At 39.8% G+C, this 17,032-nt stretch overlaps 1 protein-coding gene across 1 annotated transcript in view; it reads left to right on the top strand.

Moving 5' to 3' along the window:
• The window catches only part of LOC126095526 (head-specific guanylate cyclase-like), a gene marked incomplete at its 5' end in the record, with an annotated part of 536,532 nt that overhangs the window by 80,488 nt on the left and 439,012 nt on the right, over positions 1-17,032 (top strand). The gene's annotated exons all lie outside the window — the stretch shown is intronic.

Here is a 17,032-nt window from a genome sequence, read left to right as displayed (position 1 = left end):
AAAGAGAGTATTCTAGTCAACATTGTTAAAGGCTTTCTCTAAGTCTACAAATGCTAGAAACGTAGGTTTGCCTTCCCTTAATCTTTCTTCTGAGATATGTCGTAAGGTCAGTATTGCCTTAAGTGTTACAACATGTCTACGGAATCCAAACTGATCTTCCCCGAGATCGGCTTCTACCAGTTTTTCCATTCGTCTGCAAAGAATTCGAGTTAGTATTTTGCAGCTGTGACTTATTAAACTGATAGTTCGGTAATTTTCACATCTGTCAACACCTGCTTTCTTGGGGATTGGAATTATTATATTCTTCTTGAAATCTGAGAGTACTTCGCCTGCCTCATACATCTTGCTCACCAGATGGTAGAGTTTTGCCAGGACTTGCTCTCCCAAGGCCGTCAGTAGTTCTAGTGGAATGTTGTCTAATCCCGGGGCCTTGTTTCGACTCAAGTCTCTCAGTGCTCTGTCAAACTCTTCACGCAGTATCGTATCTCTCATTTCATCTTCATCTACATCCTCTTCCATTTCCATAATATTGTCCTCAAGTACGTCGCCCTTGTATAGACCCTCCATATACTCCTTCCACATTTCTGCTTTCCCTTCTTTGCTTAGAACTGGGTTTCCATCTGAGCTCTTGATATTCATACAAGTGGTTCTCTTTCCTCCAAATGTCTCTTTCATTTACCTGTAGGCAGTATCTATCTTACCCCTAGTGAGATAAGCCTCTACATCCTTAAATTTGTCCTCTAGCCATCCCTGCTTAGCCATTTTGCACTTCCTGTTGATCTCATTTTTGAGACGTTTGTATTCCATTTTGCCTGCTTCATTTACTGCAGCCTTAATCATGTTGAAAACCTCTTCACATGAATCATCCGAGCACAAATGACTGCTCTGCCAATGCACTGCTCCTTTATATCTCATGTCCGCGATACTGTCGCCTTCTGAGTACGTGCATGCTCCTATCTCACGACCTTCGACACCTCAGTGTATCATATGCATACGAGACTCACAAAAATGTATTGGCAGTACTCAAATGGATTGCGCTCCCTCTCCGTCTCAAATCGTGCTCTAACATCTTTGCGCCTCTCCGTCTCAATCTCTGCAGCCACATTATGACTTATTCACATGCTGCTGACGCCCTTACATCTCATCTGTTTGCAGCAACACTATGGTTATACTGCCGGTTGGTGTGGCCGAGCGGTTCTAGGCGCTACAATCCGGAACCGCGCGACCTCTACGGTGGCAGGTTCGAATCCTGCCTCGGGCATGGATGTGTGTGATGTCCTTAGGTTAGTTAGGTTTAAGTAGTTCTAAGTTCTAGGGGACTGATGACCTCAGAAGTTAAGTCCCATAGTGCTCAGTGCCATTTGAACCATTTTTTATGGTTGTACTGCTACTACTCGCCGTTCTTCTGTTGATGCAGCCCATCTAGCATTCCTGAAACATATGCTGCAACATATAGAAGGAATACGCAGAGAACAAACCCACACGTGCATGCATATCAGAAACATGCAGAAATGCCGATAGGAAAATGTGTTTTATGTACTTACAAGGTACACCATACCCTCAACAGCCTGATCATCAGCAGGTGCTTGCACTGGAGAAGCAGTCTCTAACGTGTGTCTAAAAACACCATCCGGCATTACAACTGCTACATATATGGAACAAATTATTACATAACGATTTAATTGTTAGCGATGTATTATTATAGTCTCTAATGCGCTCTTACGCGCACCGAAGCCAAAACTTAAACCTAGATTATTTTCTCTTCTAAATTCATTTACGAATTTCACATTAAGTTAAACAGAAACTTATAACCTTATTCAAGTAGTATGTCTATTTAAATTCAAACACTATCGCCAACGAATAACAACAGCGTATCAGTTTTAAGCTTGATTTAGATCTCTAAGGAAAACTTCAAACTATACGTTAAAGTGGAACAGTCACTGTTTAGTTTGCTAATAACACGATCTAGCACGTCTCAAACTGAAGCTGGCACGAATATTGAAACCTTAATTACCGAGAGAATGTTGTGTTTATCGTATGAAATTGGGTGGTGATGGCGTGCAAAGTTTTCATTAAAACTTTAGTAACTCGGTGGCTCAGCTAAATGAGCTAGTGCTACTGCGGCTGTGATTAGCAGGCGAATACTTGGGACAGACAGTTATTTGTAGTTCCAACACTACCGGCACAATTTGCAGGACCACACAGCTATCTGCGCACACACACACAGTCACACTTTGTGTGTGTGTGTGTGTGTGTGTGTGTGTGTGTGTGCGTGTGTGTGTGTGTGTGTGTGTGTGTGAGAGAGAGAGAGAGAGAGAAAGACAGAGAGAGAGAGAGAGAGAGAGAGGCAGATAGAGAGAGAGAAAGACACCCCGGGAAAGAAAGATAGATAAATCATGATTTTAAGAAAAACAGTAGTTGTAACGCAATGAAGCAGCCCAAATTTCCTATTGCAGCCTAACAATGCATCTTTTGGAGCAGTGATCAGATTACATATATCTATAAGTAGGTAAACAACGATTGCTTGATGTGAGTTCAGTTGCGATCTGTACTTTCATTCCCCACTCTTAGAATTTTGTCAACTACTACTGCGAGGGAACAATTATTGTGTCGGTAAGGCACAAGAAAACATATAGAATTATGCCCTGTTAGCTGTTAACTACGTCGAATTCATCCAGAGGAGTATCATCCACAGCTTCTAGTAGAGTATAAAAACAAATAAACGTGGGAACCAAAGAATAATTAGACTTGCGTTCTCAAGCAAAGAAGTTTCTGGTCAGAATAATATAGTGGAATTACGATAATATAAAGGAATTATAAAATAAGTATTATAAGGATAGAAGACGGGGAGTGAAAAGAGTACTCAAGAGAATGTACGTCTGGAATACAGCACATTATGGAAGTGAATAGTGAACAGTGGTAAGTCCGGAAAATCAGACAATCGAACGTTTGAAATGTGGTGTTACATAACAGTGCTGAAAACTAAGTGGACTGACGGCACTGAAAGAGTAGTTTCTCTGCAAATTGGCAGCGAAGGAAACATATCAAAAACAGTACGAGAAAGTGGAGGTACAATGACAGGACGTTTGTTAAGACATCCATGAATAACTCTGTGGTACTAAAGCAGTGATTCCACACTTTCTGAGAACATTACATCTTAACTGCATCAGGTGTGATTCAGCTTCCCACAGAAAGTTTTGGGCGTATTTCAACAACAGACTGTAAAAAATTAGCATTACTAATTTTAAACTGACTAATTACATAAAAATATAGTTAATATACAAACTACTGAAACTAACACGTTTCCTACGTTTTTAAGTACACCAAAATGTGGTTATTGGGGTATTTGGGTCTGCTTATTTATAAAAATCTTTTCCTGTGTATTTGGTTTAGTGTCCATCTCTGCACGTGGGATACAATGTATGGAATACAATGTACTAACTTCATCCAGTTCATGACTTCAATTTTCTTTGGTAACGTAGTCGAAAGTCTACTTTCACTCTCGTAATTCGTGGCGAATGAAGTTGGTATCACTAAGAGATCTTAAGCAATAATAGATCTTCATGACTATTCTGCAAATGACACTCACACTGATGCGCCAAAGAAATTGGTACAGGCATGCATATTCGAATACACAGATGTGTAAACCGGCAGAATACAGAGCTGCGGTCGGCAACGCCTAAATGAGTCAACAAGTGTCTGGTGCAGTTGTTAGATCGGTTACTGCTGCTAAAATGGCAGGTTATCAAGATTTTATACAGTTTGAACGTGATGTTATAGCCGGCCCACGAGCGATGGTACACAGCATCTCTGAGTTACGATGAAGTGGAAATTTTCCCCTCACGACCATTTCACTAGTGAGCCGTGAATATCGATAATCCGATAAAACATCAAATCTCCAACGTCGCTGCGGTCGGAAAATGATCCTGCAAGAACGGGACCAACGACGACTGAAGAAACGGTTCAATTTGACAGAAATGCAACCCTTCGGCAAATTGGGGCACATTTCAATGCTGGAACATATGTCAGCGTGTGAACCATTCAATGAAACATCATCGACATGGGCTTTCGGAGCCTAAGGCCCACTCGTGTCCCCTTGATCAGTGCACGACACAAAGTGTTACACCTCGTCTGAGCCCGTCAACACCGAAGCTAGACTGTTGATGACTGGAAACATGTTGCCTGACCGGACGAGACTCATTTCAAATTGTATCGAGTAGATAGACTTGACGGGTATGGAGACAACTTCATGAATCCATGGACCCTGCTTGTCAGCAGTTGACTGTTCAAGTTGGTGGAGGTTCTGGAGGCTCTGTAATGGTGAGAGGCGTATGCAATTGGAGTGATATGGGACTCCCGATACGTCTAGATACGACTCTGATAGGTGACACGTACGTAAGCATCTTGTCTGATAACCTGCATCCATTCATGTCCATTGTGCATTCCAACGGACTTGGGCAATTCTAGCAGGACAATGCGACACCCCACAAGTCCAGAACTCTTACAGATCGGCTCCAGTAACACTCTCTGAATTTAAACACTTACGCTGACCACCGAACTCCCCACACGTGAACATTATTAAGCATATCTGGGATGCCATGGAACGTACTGTTCAGAAGAGATGTCCACCCGGTCGTACTCTTACGGATTTATGGGCAGGATTCGTGGTGTCAATTACCTGCAGCACTACTTGAGACCATAATCGAGTCCAATGGCACGTCATGTTACGGCACTTCTGCGTACTCACGGGGCTCCTACACGATCTTAGGCTGGTGTACCAGTTCCTTTGGCTCTTGAATGTAAGTGCATGGTAGAGGGCTACGAGTACTAACGGCAGACTGTTCGCTAGAACCGTTCTGTGAAAACCTGTTTATAGTGTATAGTTTATTGTACTTTGACTGGAATTTCACTACCCAAAAATATTCTTCATCCATTCCAACTTGTCGTAGAAACCGTTATCGATGTTTGCTAAGTTGTAGAAAGTATCGAAGAAAGGACTACGTATTATTACATTAAAAGTAATAGAAAAACTAGATGGCTATGAATCCCAGGTAATTGTAGGTATGGAAACAACGAAAGTAAGACAAAATAAAAAGGATCAATTTTAAAGGTGACACAGACTATGCATATTGTTTAAGAAAAGAATCATGTGATCATCTTCTAACGGAAATTTATTATCGGTTTTTTGTAGCCTAAGTTCACCCAGTTAGTTTCAATGCCGATTTCGAGTCCTTAGGAAGTCATCGTCAGATAACGTAGTAACGTAATCCAACCATCCTAATATTACGGTTTAAGAAGTCGAAATCGGTAATGGAACTATCTGAGTAACCCATGGCTGAAAAGTGTATCAGAAGATTTTCATTTCTAAAAGAAACGTGAACGTAATGATGAATTTGATTTATATCACGATGACGGTAAAACTTGACGGTAATTAAAGCTGAGTACGGAGTTCACGAAAAAAGGTATAGTAACATATTCACTGCAAGTAATTATCCCAGAATGTTGAGCAATAATTTCACGAAGCAAAATGACTTGAGATCTACCAACCAGTCACCAGTAATAAGAAAATATTCTCTCCTACATACATTACTACAGAACTGTTTTCCCCCAAAGAAACTCAGAGAAGAGTTCTATCCTCGACCTGTTCAGTATTATGCATAGAGATCCTTCAGAGGCGTTTGGACGTGTTATATTTAAACAACTAATCCTTTCACCAGAGGTTGGTGTGGGAATCCTTTCACGTGGTTTACACTCACGATGCTGGAAGCTCAGTGATTCAGACCTTTAATAATTCGAGCAAATAATTTTTGATATTGCATCTTCTTCCATGTTCGGCATCATTTGTATGATTTTACATTAATACCACCTGATTACCTGTGTAATAAATCAATTAATGTAAATGCATTGTCTTATCGAGTTCATGATACATAATAGTAGCAGGACGATAGACAATGACTGAGTTCTACACCTCGAGTTTAGTTAACTGGAGGAATTAGCAGACAAGTGTCGAGCGTAATTAACTGCATCGACGCAAACCAGCTGTAATGATTAGATAAATTCCGATGACAGAGCTAGCGTGTTTGAGTAGCAGGACAAAACTGTGCAGGGCGCCTGGCGCTAATTCGAAGAATTCGGTTTTCACCGAGACTTAAACCAACTTGTTACGTCAGAGCGGCTTAAGTGGTGGAAGCCCAACGTGGAAGGCCGAGTGTTGTACCGCTAAGCCTTGCAAAGTGACCGAGTCAGCTGGTCTGGCGGCACAAGTGCTGCCTCTGCCCGACGAGCTCCCCTCCCCCACCAGCACGTACTCACACCGTCCCACTACATTTGCAACACGACACAGCGCAGACAACGAACGCTGATCAGGTGTAACTCATCACGCTACGTCGACAAACATCGATGTCTGTACGCATTTTCTAACATAATTAAATCGAAGTCCGAGGATAAATTTACGTCTAACTGCTTTCCTACTTTCTTCCGGCCGCTCTACAATTTGCATCCTGACACAAGGACGCAACTTATGGTGTAATGTTATGCGTGCGTGATTGTGTTTATGTGTATGTATGTATGTGTGTGTGTGTGTGTGTGTGTGTGTGTGTGTGTGTGTGAAATAGAGAGCCCGCATCTCGTGGTCGTGCGGTAGCGTTCTCGCTTCCCACGCCCGGGTTCCCGGGTTCGATTCCCGGCGGGGTCAGGGATTTTCTCTGCCTCGTGATGGCTAGGTGTTGTGTGATGTCCTTAGGTTAGTTAGGTTTAAGTAGTTCTAAGTTCTGGGGGACTGATGACCTAAGATGTTAAGTCCCATAGTGCTCAGAGCCATTAGAGCCAATTTGAAATAGAGAGAGAGAGAGAGAGAGAGAGAGAGAGAGAAATAGAGAGAGAGGGAGGGGATTATTTTCTGCGTCCTTGTAATAATAATAGATGAAACAAGTGGTTGAAAACTTACAAGAAAACTTACACATGCAAAAGGCACTAGGAAATAATAAATGTGCAGATAAATAAATGTTAGAAACCAGATCCCACACATGATCAGTGGACACTTCTTTGCCAAAATATAACTGCATCTTTGTCCACAACTCCTCAGTCTCTCTCTCTCTCCCTCTCTCTCTCTCTCTCTCGTTCTCTCTGTCGGCGTCACACACACACACACACACACACACACACACACACATATGCACACAGACACACTCTGTTTCATCTCTTCCTTACAGCCCTTTCTCCTTCTCATTATCGAACTACTCGCTCTTCCTTACCTTTGTATTCATTGTTCAGTACATATTTAAAGGAAGACATATGAACGTACTAAAGGGACATAGAGCACAAACGAAAACTACAGAGCGTGAGAATGTTTTTGAGAAAAAGTGAAAAGTAGAACTAGCAGACTGGTTGGCTACAATACCTATAGCCACTGGAGGCACAGACAAATCTTCAACAAATAAATATTTATGGTGTAATATTTTGGTTTGTTTTATGTCAACAAATATGTTGTGCCTCAGGCCAAAGTGAAATTTTGCCAAAAACATCAGTGCAAAACGCAGAAAAGTTTGGAAATTGTAAAAGCAGATGCATCTATGGGCGTAAGCGGAAATAGAAATGCTGCAACGGAAAATCACACTTGAATCTCTTTTGTAAATAAGTTTGATTCCAGGCTACTTGCAATGTTTTAGATGTACGGATGGAAACGCATATACAAAAATAAATACGTATTTTAGTAGCGTCAAAGGATGATCTAAAATACCTTAAATAAGTCAAATTTACACACTGTCATAAATGTATAGTCACTTGGTCTCTCAGACTGTAAAATAAGTCATTGTACCTCAGCAATATTAAAACTCGCTTACAAATGAAAATGCTAAAATCAGAAAGCAAGAAATATGACCTCATTTCCTGCTTGGAAAAAATATATGTTGATAACACATTAAAATCTATTATTTTATTCATGGCTGTAATTTTCAGCAAACGTAGTATATATTTTTCAGAAGAAAATTTAGTCGTCAATTGCAAATTTACTTTTATCGTGCTTTACCGGTTTCGTCAAACTAATTTGTCATCTTCAGAAGCTTAGTTTTGTTACAGCAGATGTCGCCCCTGTGTTTCCAATCATCACATACAATATGTGCGTTTCTGGACATATCATGGCATTAAACTTCTATGAAGAACATATGGATGTCTGCTATACCAATACTGCGTTTCTGACAAATTCATTTTTCGCAACCGGTAAAGCATAATAAAATATATTTGCAACTGACGACTAAATTTTCTCCGGGAAAACATTAAAAGCTTCTCACTAAAACTCTGGTAACGCTGTCGGACGTTTTATAGACTCTTAATATCTGTACTACATTTGTCTCATTGCTGAATTACCGGCTGATCTGCCTCTGATTTCTTGTCCAAATACAAAAGGCTACACTTTAAAATGTGGTGTGCTGAAACTTCTATATCACATTAAGAGCACATTGATAGTCTCATCGTCAGCGAAGGAATCAGAGTGTATGTTGGGTCATTCCTGTAGGGGTGTTAAAACTGGATTCATCCTAGAGGCCAAGCGCTGTGCGAGGCCCTGCACCCTCTATTTTTGTGGCGTAAAACTAACCGTTAGCGGTTCTAAAATGAAAACAATAATACTGTCTAGGCTTAAGTGCACATATTTGTTTGGTATTTTTAAAGCACTGGCAAAACAGAGCATTCAAACAATATTTCTGTGTATATACGGACGTTTATTGAAAGCATTCGACGTAATTCTGTTTTGTTAAATAACATTTTACACATTACAAACTAGCGGAAGTTTTGTTTATATGTTCTGTTCCTCTATGGTCTCCTGTGTAGCATTTCGAACTAGCACTACAGTATTGATGACAGATATAATTTGCTTCACATTGTTAGTAAAGGACACATAAAAGTCGTTTATCCACACAATCACGTGTCAAACGGCGTAGTTTCGTTGGCTGCTACGCAAAATAATCGGAAAAATCAAAATACTCCGAAATTTTGGATCGCCCGAACTGACATCAGTGATAATTACTTTCTACCAGCGGTTTTTCCGACGTTATTCTACGTTCCTTTACTAACTTTTAGATCATACATATTGCACTCTCTTAGTAAGTTTTTATGCCAAGTCATAAGATTTTTTGTAAGGTTTCCGTACACTGTTTAATAATCAACTCATTGAGATACGACACTGTGCTGATTCTTATTTATACAATATCGTAGTATTGGAGTTCCAGATTCCCTACTAAGCACGATGAAGATCAGGACTTCCCATCGGGTGTGTAGCAATTTTTTATTGTGTGACATAGTCCTATGGAATTTCTCGCGAACTTATTTCTCATCCATATGTCTACACTTTATGAGATATCAGTGTGATGCATTTTACTCTTTAACGTGAAAGCAGTTTATCATCAGTTTTGGGACAATGTATACATGTCGTCACAAGCAAAGGCACGTAGATAGCCGATAATTCGAGCGGTGGTAAATACCCGGAATAGTGGTGACATTACTTATCCACAAAGTGAAAACGGGGGTACTAGCACCTAGCCTCCAGAAAACCTCCATTGTATACACTGCCTAAGTAATTAGTGTCGCAAAACTTTTACTTCGCTTTCACGATACGGAACTTATTATTCGTAAACAATGATTTTGCCTTCATGTATGAATAGCGCTAATGAGAGTTAACTATGACGATTAGACCCACTAATGAAGAAAGTCGTCGATTAGTCTAATATATACTTGTCTCACTGAAATGTACAATGCGCATCCACATTACACCTGAGACGGCACATAAACTTTATTATACTAGGTTCTCCCCGCCTGTTCCCCAAGACACGTGATTGTTGTTTTTCAGAAATCAGAAAGATGTAATCACAACGGCGGTTTTCAATCAGACTTTGCCAGACTCTTAAAAGAGAGAAGGTTGATCTTCATCTGAAAGTTAAAAACATGAAGAGCAAGGATAAAATTCACACACACAATCACACTCACACACACACACATACACACACACACACACACACACACAGAGGTTCTGAAGTTTATGTTGCAACTGCCCGTATTGTAGTGTTGGAGGAAAACAAAAGCTGCTAATTTGGCGCAGTGTTACACTTTATGTACACTATTCCTCTGATCAGATCTGTCAGGCAAACCATCGTTTCAATATATGCACTCGGCTGCGGAAACCTCATAGAACGAGTAGATTGAGACTCATATGTTGTCGTACTATATATATATTATTAATTCTTGTTGTCTTAGAAAACAGCTTCATTTTCGTGATGATGGATCGATACCTCCTAAACTCACCCTGGAAAGGGCAAAGAAACTTCGTAGTTTCTCTGACCTTGGCCAAGAGACGGAGAAATTCGTTCTTCCCTTGTTTCGACGAGGGACCCCAAAATTTTCCGAATTCCTCTCTGCTACATCTTATACAATACTTTAGAGTAATTTCCTTGAATGTATTGCCAAATTTCAGCTGCACCTCTACTTGATGCGTTCAAACTGTGTACGAAACAGCTTTCATTATACAACTACGTAATTAATGCTAAAATACTCATGCTCCACAAATTAAATAGCATTATCGAGCTACATTCTTGCTGCAACTACAAAGACGTAATTCTTACGAGGTAGTATATACATTATTAAATGAAAGAAATAGTTGATTTTGTACTTAGACCGATATTGAAAGTGGGTTTGACTGTCAGAGGATCCAGGTTTGCATAAAGTTCGTTATTTTGAAAATGAAGTATCATAAACTTTGGAGGCACTTTCTACCTCAGTTCCGTTAGACATTGTGTGCAATTTACACTTTTTTACGTTGTTGCCACAGAATGTATCCTATAGACCGGAACTTTGGCTCAATTCCTTTTTAAATGTGTTAAATCCATCTTGAATTTGAACATGAATCTGTACGCTACTGTTTTATGTTAAATATAAATGCTCAGCTGCCATAATAACTGCGTTTTTCTCTATTCCTTTATCATTATAAACATCTATGAATGTTGCTGTAAAAAAAGATAAGCATTACGTAAGATCTTTATCTATCGACTGTGTTTACTTGACTTCCTATGGCCTCCTTCAAAAGGAGCGTTACAGCTCCATATTGCTTTCTCTTTCAGATTTTATTGTCTCGTTTCTTTGCAAGGTTGCTACGAACAACCAGAGTTTCATTGTTCCTTTACGCAGTCAGTTGCAAAGTTGCATTAAAACTTTCGGATTTGACGTTTTTTCTACTGAGCGTAAAATCCATCTGTGCAAAATATGCGAGCAGCCCGTGGACTAAGAAAAGAAAAATATGATTTCGAAGCCGGTCAGTACAACAAAACACATACATACTCTTTCCAAGGCTACTGGAGAATATTTCTTAGCTTCCAATGGGAAATGCAACATCGAATTAAAAAACGTAGTTTTCCTTTGGACTTGTGTAAACCTTTTACTGATTTTGGAGAAGCATATGTATCCTGTGAGTCAAGTTTGTGAAAATGTTTCTAAAAATAGTACTATGACCAGGTAATGAAAATTTTAAAGATGAAATTAAGAAAAAAAGAAAAGCTCTGAGTGTACATCGTTGTGTCAACTGATCCTTTAACTCGTCCTGTTGTCAACGTTATTGTTGGACATTTAGTTATTTCAGAAAGTGGATCTATAAAAGCATTCCTGCTGCGAACAGAGTGTCTTCAAAAAGTGAACAATTGAAGCAATGCCAAAAAACGTGAATCTTATCGATGAGAATAGAATTGTGACTCCGAGACGCGTTTTATTATACCAAGAAAATACAGTAATGTGAGAAAAGATGTATTGATAACAAAACATTCCTAACCAATCAACATGGTTCTTCACGTGGAGATCAAACGCTTGACAGACGTATTTCTTGAGCCGATAATCCGCAGGGTAGGCAGTCACCATGTGACCCCTGTCACTGTACTCGTTAAAGCCTGTGCTATAGTAAGTGAGCTGGATTCACCTTATGAGGAAGGAATTTCGCATAGATATCGACCGCATGTACCTGAATGGTGGCAAATCAGACTTACACCCACTCTTTAAAAACAATGATACGTCAAGTAAGTACGAAATGCAATCACACGTCAGTATGGATCGAAAGCAAACCAGAAGCTGCTATCAATGTGACAATAATACGGTCGCCAGCCTAATTAGGCATTAACTGAGTTTCTTCCCTGTACAAGTTGGTATATATTCATGCAAAACAACAAGTTGTGACACTGCATAATATAGTAGAATTTTAGAACAAGAAATCCATTGAACTGATACTTTCACGTTCAGTACTGATACGAAAAATCATGACTACGTAACACTACACTATAATGTTTACTACAAAACTTTATACTGTCTATTAATCTGATTAAAATCGGGCATAGGTTACCCTAGAAATTGTACTTTTGTGCCACACACAAAAAGTCAATTTTGATAAAGATAAAACACTGATAAATTTTGACTTTATATTGACTTTAACACTTCAGAATTCAAATGAATTAGGGGGGGGGGGGGGGCCTGAAACTGTTATGATCGATGTATTTAAAAAAAAATGTTTACTGAATTTATTATTAGTTCAAAATTTCCAGTAGATAACTTACTACTCTTTTCATCTTATTTACTGCTCATTTAAATGCCTTCAAATCTGTCTCGAAATAATAAACTTCATTACTATATCAATACTAAAGTTATCTTTCGATTTCATTCGACCTTCGCTATTCATTTACTGGTTCATTAACAACCATTTCTTTAAACACCATTATAATACAGCTAGTTCTGCAAATAATTATTATTATCACCATTTTTAATTTTCATTTCGGGACACTCGGATTGCACAAAGTTTGGAAAGGACCCTGTCTAGGTTAGCTGTGTGAATAATTGAATGATGGAAAAGTTCTGGAAAAAATTAGGATATTATTGCACCAAACAAACACAGTTCACTCTCTGATCCATACGAATACAGTACAAGAAGTTTCAACCCGCTAATATCAATGCGGCGGTTGGCTGGCGGCAAGGTGGCGAGGCATAGAGCACACATACAACGTATGTGCACTTTAATTCTTCTTAGCGTCGCAATACATTTCCATTTAGTGCATATGGAATTTTGCCATACTGTGTGGGCGTTGGAACGGCATACCCGAGGCTCAGTGAAGCTATGTCTTCCAGGAGAGCCTCCTCGCTCCAGAAGGTGTTACTCAAACCAGCGCCGAACTCCAGCTACTACTGTGCCTGTTGTGCCGAGCAGTGCCCGTGCGTATTTTCCCGCGCTCGCCTGCCATCCATCCACCTTTTACCGCTCCCTGACAGACCGGGTATTTACACGAGGTTTTGCATTCTACATATTCCAGCACATTGCCTACGTATGGACCAGACGCAGAGTTACAATTATAAACATCCTACAACAGTTTCAACATTTGTTACATTTCAATTCTATTACAATATTACTTGACTTTTGACATAAACATTAATATTCACATTGAAACTTATTTACAGTTTTCTTAACACAATGGAATGAAACAAAAAGAAATAAAATCAGAACATCAATTACACAAGTTTATCGTAAAGTCAGATGAAAAGACATACTTATACGTACAATAATACAGAGCCGTTGTTGTTACAATCACATAACAATTCTGGCCGCTGTCGAAGCACTGATACGAGGCGCATCTAGTCTTATCCGAGAATCGACTACATGAGTTTGGTGCAGCCGTGGAATGAAGTCCGAGAAAATTTTTGCGCCATAAATAAAGCACTGAAACTGAACTCCGTCCGAACAGGCTATGAAGGCACAACGGTATCGACCGACCGACGTGTTACCCTCGACCGATGAATGTCACTGGATGCTGATATTGGGGGGCATGTGTCAGCACACTGCTCTCCCCGCCGTTGTCAGTTTTCGAGACCGGAGTCGCTACTCCTCCATCAAGTAGCTCCTCAATTGGCATCACGAGGGGTGCCAATAGCTCTCAGAAGAGCGGACTATCACCCATTAAAGTGATAGCCCAGCCCGAAAGCGCGTAACTTCGGTCATCTGACGTGAACCGATGATAACACTGAGGCAACGCCGTTGACATAAACAATCACACTGTGGTGTTATAACATCCGCTCACCGAGTGGAGCACAAACTCAAAAAGAAACCGTAGAAAGTAACGACAGTGCATCGACTGACCTATTCGGACCATGTTGCCGGACGTCAGTGCTGGTGTTGTCAGATGTCCGATTTTCGAGGTATACTTCTTTACTTCAAAAATGATCGAGTGCATTGTCGTTCCGAAATGAGATTCTAACGGCGGTAACCTGGGTAATAGAACTGGTCAACAGCCCAACTCCCGCTACGTACAGTACTTGTCGATACAATAAAAGCAGTGGTTACTCGATACACCACATAAACTAATTACATGATACGGATAAATTCGAAACTGAAATTTCACATTCCGTGTAGTTTTAATAATACCAGTAAAAAAATTTCTACACTTATGCACAAAATACGTGTTCGAACATGAATTAACATAAATAATATTAAATTTATTAATTTTCAAAAATGTTAATTATTTGTTGTATATTGGATTTATTTAGAAATTTACTTGTCCAGTTTTCAAATATTCAAATGTGTGTGAAATTTTATGGGACTTAAGTGCTAAGGTCATCAGTCCCTAAGCTTACTCACTATTTAACCTAAATTATCCTAAGGACAAACACACACACCCATGCCCGAGGGACGACTCGAACCTCCGCAGGTTCAAAAATGGTTCAAATGGCTCTCAGCACTATGGGACTTAACTTCTGAGGTCATCAGTCCCCTAGAACTTAGAACTACTTAAACTTAACTAACCTAAGGACATCACACACACCCACGCCCGAGGCAGGATTCGAACTTGCGCGGTTCCAGACTGTAGCGCCTAGAACCGCTCGGCCACACCGGCCGGCGAACCTCCACCGGTACCAGCCGCCTAGTCCATGACTGCAGCGCCCTAGACCGCTCGGCTGTCCAGTTTTAATTCGATTTGAAGTAATAGATATTAATACTGTCACTTATAAATTAAAAAAAAAACAGGCTTTAAAGAAAACATGATAGATAAGAAACTCAACTGTTATGTAAAATCATTTTTATAGAGGTATTATCTTTCTTCTTCTTGGTGAGCTTGTAACGAGATGTTGCTATTGTATGAAGTTGATAGGAAGTGAAAGATGTAAGTTGACATTTGTTTCACGGATTTGTTGGGATCTGACTGTAGTTGTTTGTTTAACGGTAATCATTTGGAACGTATGGAATGAACATGTCAACAGTGAGTACGAACATTTGCGACTTTTTTTACCAGTGCTACAACTGAACGAACCCAATATTCTTCTGCGTTCCATTAGCAATATTAAGTACTCAAGACTGCTTTACTGACAATCTGAAGAAAACATATTCTACGTCAAGAAACAAGATAACTTGAAATAATTTCTTCGCCTTTTTCCATAGCATTTGATAAACTGTTTCTAACATATCACCTGTGTTCTTCTACTACTTAACAACTTGAAGAAAATTAACCCGAACCAGCTCATGGTGAAAAACGAGGTTAGGAGGGATACGTATTTTATATTTCGTTTATTTTGTCGTAAACAAAGAAAGATAGAAAACGATGAGCTAGGCGGTCACAATAATGCTTTCGAAAACACTTAGCTGCATGGTTTTCATTGTCGTGTTATTACCATTCAGCAGCTACTGCGTGACCGATGTTTCAATTTCAGTGCCGGCCGCGGTGGCCGTGCGGTTTTGGCGCTGCAGTCCGGAACCGCGAGGCTGCTGTGGTCGCAGGTTCGAATCCTGCCTCGGGCATGGGTGTGTGTGATGTTCTTAAGTTAGTTAAGTTTAAGTAGTTCTAAGTTCTAGGGGACTTATGACCTAAGATGTTGAGTCCCATAGTGCTCAGAGTCATTTTCAATTTCACTCCAGCCCCTGCCTCCTCTTCTCCACTGATTGACCGCGACTCCTCATGCCACGCTAATTAATTCGTAGCTGTAGATGTAAAAAGTTGTAACACTTCTATAGTCGTGTGTCCGCTGTATCCATCTACTTTGAAATAATTCTTAAAAATAACAACAGGTTGTATTTTAATTTTTTTCTATTGCACTTTGCACTTATACATAAACAAACGTAATTTTCATTTCTTAGTCTGATTTGCGTTTACGGAAATCGGTGTAAACTAGTAACATACCACCGAGAATAATATGGAAAGTACTAAACAAGAATTTAAAAAAAAGAACTAACCCACCTTTCTTCTCAAATCTGTAAATGTGCTAATGAATAAACTCCAGCCAATTATTTACAGTCTTGTTCTATAAAATATTCAGGTATGGGCAGCCAAGTTACATACATAAATTGCAAAGTGATTTAGAACAAGTCATGCAAATAGACAGCTAGCACTTATTGCACACGTGTACAATCTTTGATGTTTTATCAGGCTTACAGATTGACTTGTTTTTTTCATATTAAACTTCAATTTAACCGTGCTTTCTTCGTTTTCAGATGCTGCTAGTTGAAGTTTAAGTTCTGTGCCAATCTCTGTCTGGTGTTGTATGGAAGGTCTTAGGTTATACCATTTCTCATTCACGTACGGTTCACACAAAAGCTTTGCGAGGCCTCTCAAAAACATAATCTTTTCAACGTCTCTGTCCTTTCATGTCACTGGTGGGCGATATACGCATGTAGTGCACTCATATCCAAGGACCTATATAAAACAGTCATCGGGGAATGGTGATTCTGGGACTCTTGAAGATACAGAACACATCTGGTCGGCAGAATCAACACCGGATTTCGCTCAGTTATAATTATAAATCATTTGAAGTTTGTAATTCGTGTCATCTACAGCGTTATCGTGATATATGGAAGACACTTATCAGGCCTGGTGGTGTGTGCAAAATCGCTTGACTGGAAAATAAGAGATCGCAGGATAGAATCCCGGACGGGCCTTGGATTTTTCAGTCCGCGTTTTAACCCAGCGTTCACCTCTCAACGGTGTGAGGAATTGCCAGAAACGACACGTGGGTTCGGATTCCACGTTCAGCTGCA

Source organism: Schistocerca cancellata, chromosome 8 (assembly GCF_023864275.1).
Source record: "Schistocerca cancellata isolate TAMUIC-IGC-003103 chromosome 8, iqSchCanc2.1, whole genome shotgun sequence".
NCBI classification, from domain to species: Eukaryota; Metazoa; Arthropoda; class Insecta; order Orthoptera; family Acrididae; genus Schistocerca; species Schistocerca cancellata.
This window is presented reverse-complemented; position numbering and strand designations above follow the sequence as displayed.